The following is a 9065-nucleotide window of genomic DNA, read 5'->3' on the forward strand; positions in this document are numbered from 1 at the left end:
CTCTTATATATATTTTGAGTTTTGATAAATTATGTTTTGTTATGTTTTGCATTTGCTACACCGTACAAGAGCATTTGCATCAGTAAAACAAATGTTGATTTTCACTAATTCTGTCGCAAACATAACATTTTATCATACAAATTGTGACGGATTTATGACAGAAATATTGTCATAGAAATAGTATTCTGTCACAAAGCCTTCACAAGTTGTGACGGATTAGTGAAGAAAAACCATTCATATGACAACGTTTTTGTCATAAATCCGTCACAATTTGTGATGGATTAGAGATGAACTTTTTTGTCACGAAAATGGTAGTCCGTCACAAATCCGTCACAAATTTGTGACTGATTTGTGACGGTAAGAAACTTAGTGACAGAAAAATGTGTCACAAATCCGTCACAATTTGTGACGGATTAGTGATGGAATCTGCCATCTCCTTTTGTGACGGATTATTTGGAATGAGTAGATTAGAGTTGTGACGGAACAATCCGTTACTATTTTTGTCACAAATTTGTGACGGAAAGAGATTTCCGTCACAAAAAATTAGTGACAATGTTTTTAGTGAAGGCTTGAAATCAGTTACAACTCTGTCACAAACTCAGATTTGTGACAGATTTGTGACGGATTTTGCCGTCACAAAAACCAGTATCTTTTGTAGTGCTTGTTTACGAACTCTTAATCGAGCTCGTTCATGAACTCTTATTCGAGCTGTTCGCGAACATAAACGAGCCGAACACCACTATGTTCATGTTCGGCTCGTTTATATTAACGAACATAAAATCAAGTTCGATCTCGGTTCGTTTAGAATACAAACGAACATGAACCGAGCTCTTATCGAGCCGAACACCGAGCTGCTCGCGAACGGCTCGGTTCATTTACTCCCCTAAGGATGGTAAAAAACAAGAAGTAAGAGGGTTTTCAGCCATGAGTTCATTGATATTGATTTAGTTGTGTATATTTGGGTTTGCAAAGCAGTGAAATACCACAAGGACAACAATCTTGGGTTTTTCTGTTCCAGAAATGATGTTTACCCAAATTTATTTTTTTATAAATTTTCTTAATTTTGTTAGCCTCTTTTAAGATTGTTTTGCCAACCACATGGCTTTATGGTTGAGCTGATATATCCATTTTTTATGTATAAAAAAATTAAACTTCATATTGCATTCAACATGTCTGCACGGAAAATTATCTCAACTGGATTTATGTGGATTCCATGCACATATTGACAGAGCAAAAAAAGACATGCCATAATCAAAGCATTATTCTAACCAAAAAAATTGAATAAAATCCACTGTTTCTTTTGCAAGAGATGAGAAAATTATGCATTAAATAAAATAAGTTACCAAACTACAAAGCGCATGTGAGTTGGTAAGGCGCTCTCCTAACTTAAGTGAGGTTGCGGGTTTGATTGATACTTATGTATGTAGTTGTTTAAAATTTGAGGCCAGTGTTTGTCTCCCGCAAGGAACCTAGACTACTCGAATGGGAATTATTTTAAATGTGAAAAGCTTAAAAGTGTCGTCTCATAATTGAAACTCGTTCAGGAAAAATCATAAATCATTTACCAAAAAAATAATTAAAACTTCAGAGCCATACCGACTCATTAGACTTTATGGCAATGAGAAAGAGACTTTAATATCCCCATTAAATCTCTGAGTTCAAATCCTACATTACATAAAATAAAATGTTCCACAAACAAAGAATGGATTCCCAAACAAAATTTGAATAGCTAAATTTTTTTCATCATATTAGCTTCTTCAGACTTTACTTCATTAAATTTTGTATAAGACGGACAAGAATGTAGTGAAAATTTATAGAATTATTTTTCCAAATATTTGTTTTTTGCAAAGTATTTACAGCATTTTGACACATCTTTCTAACTTATTTACAAAAGTACCCACTATATATAGAAGTCTTATCTCATTTTAGGTTAAACTTTTATATAGCCACTCTTTTTTCTCTCTTTTCTCTCTTTTCTATCTCAAAATTCTCTCTTCTTTTCTTCTTTTTTTTTTCGTTTGATTTTCAGTTTGTCTACTCCGGTTAGTTTTTCGTTCTTCTTTTCCGTTCGCTTTTCCGTTCGCGCTTCCGTTCGTCTACTATGGATTTCTCGTCGTTTCCAGTCGTTTTTCCATTCGCACTAGTCCTTTCGTCTCTTATATTCGCGCTATGGATTTCTCAACTCGTTTTTTGATTTGTGTAATTTATTAGGTTTTTTTGTAATGATTTAAATATTTTGTAATTAAATTATTGTAGATCTATAATTTTTGTTTATAAATTGTTCTATTATTCATATAATTATTTAATGTCTTTCTCTTATTCATAGATTTGTTTATTGCTACTGATTTTGTAAAAAACAAGTTGATTTATGGTGCATTTGTAGTAATTTTATAATATATATACGTTTCAGTGTATTTTTGGTGTATTTATAGTGTATTTTTGATGTTTTTCGGGATATCTATATTTTTTGGTATATTTATGCCGTTTTTAGTATATTTATGGTGTATTTGCAGTGTTTTCATGGTATAGACCGTAAAAACACTACAAAATGTCATAAATACACTATAAATACACTATATATACGCTATATATATACTATATATACACTATATATGCACTATATATACACTAATCTTACACTAAAAACACCATAAAACACTATATACACTTACACTATAAAAAAATAAAAAAAATTCCAAGAAAAAAATATATAGAAAAAAATAAATTATTAAAAACTGAAAAATAGGGTTGTACAATCGGTCGATTCGGTCGACCGAACCGAAAAAAACCGAAAACCAAAATTGGAAACCGAAAAAGGTATTTGTAAAATAAAATAAAAGTATTTTTCGTAAATAAAAAAAATCAGAAAAGAAAAGTCAAAATTTGACAGGTAAAAGTGTAAATAAGTTACCGGAACATGTATTTCAGGATATAAGCACATAATTTATTAGGTGAATAAAATTTGTAAATATAAATTTCCAGGTGAATATATACCATTAGTGACGGATGCAGATTTTTTTTGGGGGTCCAAATATAAAAATAAATATATAAAAAATACATTTTTAAAATAGAAAATATATAAACTTAAGCATATTTTATTATAAAAATTAATAAATTAATTGAAATAAATCAATAATATTCTTTTTCGGTATTTATTATTAAATCGCTACATAGTAGTTTTATTGCTACGCTTTATAAACATAATTTGTTTTGATATAGTTAATCATTTAAATATTTAATTGTTTATCATCTCGGATTGTGCAATACTTTTTAATGAATTTTATCGTAGAAAAAGACCATTGAACGTCTGCTATAGCAATATATAACATTAAACAAAAAAGTAATTATAAATTTTAATGTAGTTACCATCTTATGGTCTTCAATTTTCTTTAGTTTAGAGAAATCATTATATTTGGTGATAGTTCTAAATTACTGGATAAATTTTCTATATCAAATTAACATTATTTTTTTAAATTATATTTGAACGACATATTGATTTAATAATGTTAAAGCCTTTCTAACATTTGTTATCTTCTTTCTTTAAAAAAAATTCCATATATAAAAAATCTATTCAATTAAAATATAAGTAAAATATATTAATATTAAGACAAGACAGAAAAGTTAAATTAAATTATTATTTGAATTCATGATTATTAATATTTTGTAATAATATTTAAAGACAAATCCTTAATCAACTAATTTTATTAATAAGCTTAATCAATCGCCATATTGAAATAATATAGAGTAGTAGTTTTCAAATGGACATCCTGCTAACCCTCACTTTTAAACCATATTTCATGCGAAGAATCACAGAGGTACATGGGGTGGGCACTTGATTCCCTTCGACTAGGAAAATATTGTAGTTGTGCAGTATGAAAGCTGCTATTGCCTTCATTTGAGTGAATGCAATATCTTTATTTACCAATACAAATCCTTGGTCCTGCACCAAATGCTGGGAATTTGTGTGCTACTTCATGTTTTATTTTCCCCGCTTTGTTGATCCATCGCTCGGGCTTGAATTCTAAGCGATCTTCTCCCCATATCGACGCCATTCTCCCCATTGAATATAAGCAGAATACTATTTGAGTATCTGCTTTCAGTTTATGTCCACTTGGGAGTACATCTTCTTTAAAGGGAGCTTTGTGCTGGAATGTAACTGGCGGGTATAGCCTTAATGATTCGCATAAAGCTCCGTGAAGATAAACTAGACGGTTTAGCTCTTTCTGTTCGAATATGGAACGTTTTTCTCGTATTTTTTCTTTGATTTCTTCTCTTATCTTGCATACTACGTCTGGATTCTTCAAAACAGCCCAGAAAAACCATGTTAGTGTGGAACTAGTTGTGTCTTTTCCTGCGAAAAAGAAATTTACCAATGTATCTCTCAAGAACTTGTCTACTGCTTTTGAACCGTTGATTTCAACTTCCGTACTCATGTATGATGTTAACAAATCAACACCTTCTCCTAGATCGGGTTGTTTCTTGAGCTGTTCTCGTTTTCGTAATATATATTTAGCCGATAGGCCGTCGAGAACTTTTTGAGAGTTCTCCATATTCCGTTCTTGGCCAATTCCTAGCCACCTCTGTAACTTTCCAGGAATATTGGGGCAAGAGATGCCGATAAAATACTGCTTGCTCAGCATCATTCATTGCTTTATAAAATCTACTTCTGGAAAGTCCACCGACAGGCATTTTGGGTTGTGGCCTGCAATCAATATGCATGAAATATTAGATGTAAGCCTTTCAAACAGATCTTGCAAGTCCACAATAGATTCTTGATCAGCTACATGCTCAAGAACTGGAACAAGCCCTTTCTCCACCGTATTTCGACAAGTTTTCTCCGAGAACTGGTGAAATCGCGGGTGGTTGATAAATGCTTGAGCAAGTTTCCTTTGGATTTTCCAAGAATCGTTATTAGAGCTGAAAATCCCGTCTCCCAGGATGTCGAATATCCTTAAGAATTCAGGCCCTCTCGGGAAATTTGAAAAATTGGAGCTCATTATATAGTGGATGTTTGCAGGATCCACTGTAAATAACATTTTGACATGGGCAAACCAAGGACCTTTGTACAAAAATGTGAGACCATCTTGCTCCAGAAATTCTGTGAACCTGTCATGAATTCGGTGAAGGTTGAAGATGGAATCCGGCAGCATTCCGACGATCGGCCAATTTATCGGTTGGCCATCAGTATTTAAGAGATAACGAAGAATGGCTAAGCTTACAACAGCTAGGAAGATTAAAAGGATTATTAAGGCCATATTGATTTGTGACTAAACATTTTGCAAAACTTTAAATATATATAGACTTAGGTCATTCAGTTAAAAATCTATCTATGGGTCTCAAGTACTTTGATCTCTCTCTTCTAGGGTTTTATCCTGACCTCTCCTTTTCTACCGGACCGATCTCCGCCGCCGCGCCTGCCTTTTTTCCGCTGGGTTTTTGCCCTGACATCTTACCTTCTACCTTAAACCTTACCTCTTCCACATCTTATCCTGCTACCTGGTTTTCACCTTTGATTTGACCTATCCAAAAAGCCTTTTCGCCTGTCCTGCCCTTCTTTCCTTGCATTATCTGAAGGATCATCCGATGACACAGATTACAACCCTAACGACTCCTTACACTTCACATGCACCAAAACCTAATATCAACCCTTATATATACCATCATTTACTGCCTCTACTAGCACCTTACATCCTTTCTCTTCAACTTTTCCTTTCGGCAATCATTCACCAACTCCTTCTCATTTATTACAGTTTTATTCTAGTCACTATGTCTCATGAGCAGATATGCATTAATGAGCTAACCATGCATGCAGCAAATCTTCACGTATCTGAACCGACCTTGGATTTATTCCATGAAGAAGTCGAAGAAAAACTAGTTCTGGTGGGGAAATTCTGGGGCACAAAGATGTTTTATCCTGAGATGGTTAAGGATGTGCTTATCAGGTCCTGGAGGGCTTTCCAAGGGCTGACGGTTAAAAAAGATGTATCTGGAGTTTTCACGTTCACTTTCAAAAGGGAGGAGGATCGTAACAGGGCTTGGGATGGTCGACCATGGTGTCTGAGCAACAATCTGCTTGTCCTTCAGCAGTGGGCACCTGAGGTGGCCCTTCACAACATCGATTTCAGCCTGTCCCCCTTCTGGATCCATGCTTCGGGTCTACCTGCAACCCAAATAAGTAAACACAATGCTGTTATTATTGGTAAGCTATTTGAAAGTCTGATAACCATGGACTCCAAGGAAACCCAAGATGAAGATTTGTGTGGAACCATGCGTCTAAAAGTGATGGTCAATGTCACAAAGCCCTTCCGGAGGGGTTTTTTCACAACGGAGCTGGATGGTAGTCCGAAGTGGATTTATGTCCTCTATGAGCGTATGCCAGACATTTGTTACAAATGTGGTTTAATTGGTCATTATTCTATTTCATGTATTACTCCTGTAGAGGAAATGCAAAGCCCTGGTGTTCCTGATTTCGGACTATGGATGCGTTTTGGCTCCGGCAAGCCACTCCCTCGGAACGACAAGACTGGTTTACATCCTCTCATTGTGGGATCTTCAGTTCCCCTCACCATTGCTGGTGGTCCTGCCCCGATGGATATTCCGGGAGATACAAAAAAGAGCAACTTGGTCCTTAACCAGTGGGTAAGTAGAAACACTCCAAAAGCTGTCACCGGTGAAGATAAGATAAGCAAAGGAAAAGGCACTTTTGAGGAGTACGAGGTAGTTAGTCAACCTCAACAGAAGATTGGGTTTCCTGTTGTCAGGGATGTCGGATTCCTCCCTCTCTCCAAGCTAGCAGGTTATAGCCCTTCTACTGTGGTTAACCCTTCTAAATCTCATGGGCCGGGGCAATCTTCCAACCCTTTGGGCCACGAGGCTCTCAATACTTATATCTCCAGCCCTTCTGATATTATTGAACCTAGCCAACTCCTAAAATCAGCCTCTCCCCTCAGCCCTTCTACCAAAAATCCAGTAACCTACAACAAATCCACCTTGATCCTTGCATCCTTGCCTCTGAGCCGGACCTCTCAAATGGACCACCTGATGGTATTCTTTGCAATAGAAAGACCCTTGAGGAGTTAGGCATGCTGCACTTGTTTCTTCAACGCAAAGAAGGGATTCTTACCCCAAGCAATCCTTTTAGCCCTGCTGGTTTCCCCTCACCTGCTTTCTCGTCTGGACCTACACCTCCTCTGGGCCCTATCCCATCCTTTGAGGGGGGCCTTTCAAAAACCCATTTTGAACCACCTACCAACTCAACCATTCCTCTTCCACTCCCAATCCCTCCTTTAGCCCCATTTCCTAACTCTCAAAGTTTCTTCACAGCAATTGAACCTACTCAGCTTCTATCCTTTACACCTTCCCCACCACCCCCACCAGCTCAGGATTTGGGCATTTCTCAATTGCCGATTAAACTCAGGCGAAAGGTGCTGACTCGACAGAACCGAACTACTGTCACTATGGAAGGAGATGCTGACTTAGTTGATATTCCGGTCTGATTATCTCAAGAAGAAGGCAGCCTTGATAATTTCTCCAAAAGAAACAGAGATGTGGAAGGTAACAGGATGGCGAAGAAGATTTGTGTTCTCCCAGACTCCAAAATGGTGGAGGGTACCAGCCTCAATGGTACCCCGAAGGATATATGAAGATGCTGGGATGGAATGTTCAGGGTGTGGGGAGCCCCCTGACGTTCCTTAACTTTAAAGGGATTATTAAATCTCATTCCCCCGACCTTGTTTTCCTTTCTGAGACCAAGAATAAAGGACCGGTGGTGGAAAAGTTTTTACGCAAAGCAGGTTTTCGCAACTTTGAATTGCTAGATCCTATTGGCACGGCTGGTGGTTTGGCCTTGGCATGGAATACAGGTTGTACTATCTCTATTATTAGTCATGATGTCTTTTACTTTCACTGTTTGGTAGTTAATAGGGATGATTTGTGTACCTGGAATTTCATTGGAATTTATTTGGATGTTTCTCTTTCGTCTCGTGCTGCACAATTTATGTTTTTGCAAAATTATTGCTTGAACCTAATAGGACCTGTGGTAATTGGGGGTGACTTTAATTGTGTATGTATGCGTGACGAAAAGCAGGGTGGTGGTCCTTTTGACTATAGAAGGGCTGATGCTCTTAATAACTTCAAGTTAAATACAAGCCTCATGGAACTGAACTTTAAGGGATTCCCCTTTACTTGGAATAACAGACGCGATGGTGCTGCTAATATACAAATGAGGCTCGATAGGTTTCTAGTTTCAGTGGATTGGTGTAACCTCTACCCTAAGGGTCTTATTCTTCATCTCGATGAACTGGGATCTGACCATCGTCCCATTTTGTTGGACTCATCCCCTGCTACAAAGAAAAGTAAGAGTCGCTTCTTTTTCGACCAGAGGTGGAAGGGTAACACAGAGGTGCAACAGATTATCTCTGATTCTTGGGCAAGACCACCAGATGGCTCATATAACTGTCTACAACAGGTCCATTGTAAGCTTCAGGCGTGTAAAACTGGTTTGTTCAGATGGTCTAGGGATAAGAAGCATAATGCCCAAAGGAATATAGTGTCTCTTACTCATCAGATTTCCGCGCTGCATCAAAGGGGTTTTGGGGATAATGTGAGCGAAATTAGAGGACTTGAATCAACTCTGGCAACTGAATATGAGCGAGAAGAACAATACTGGCATCAAAAGGCGAAGGTGAATTGGTTAAAATGGGGTGATCGCAACACGTCTTTTTTCCACTCCTCAGTTGTTCAGCGAAGGAAGAGGAACAATATTACTCAACTTCGTAACAATGCTGGACATCTCTGCTCTGATGAAAATCAGGTTGTGAATATTGCCCTTGATCACTTCCGCAGCATTTACACAAGCTTCAGTCCCTCGCAGATCAGGGCTGCTACTTCTGGTTTGCAATCTCGAGTAACTACAGCCATGAATCGCAACCTCATTAGGCCCCTATCAGACGACGAGATACGCAAAGCTGCCTTTTCTATTCAGCCGAATAAGGCCCCAGGATAGGACGGCTTAACTGGTCTCTTTTTTCAGAATAATTGGGAAGTAATTAAAGTGGATATTTGCT

At 37.2% G+C, this 9065-nt stretch overlaps 1 pseudogene; it reads right to left on the minus strand.

Moving 5' to 3' along the window:
* Positions 1–3691: 3691 nt before the first annotated feature.
* Positions 3692–5267, minus strand: LOC126654967 (alkane hydroxylase MAH1-like; annotated as a pseudogene).
* Positions 5268–9065: the final 3798 nt, after the last annotated feature.

The sequence above is a fragment of the Mercurialis annua genome, linkage group LG7 (genome assembly GCF_937616625.2).
Source record: "Mercurialis annua linkage group LG7, ddMerAnnu1.2, whole genome shotgun sequence".
Lineage (NCBI taxonomy): Eukaryota > Viridiplantae > Streptophyta > Magnoliopsida > Malpighiales > Euphorbiaceae > Mercurialis > Mercurialis annua.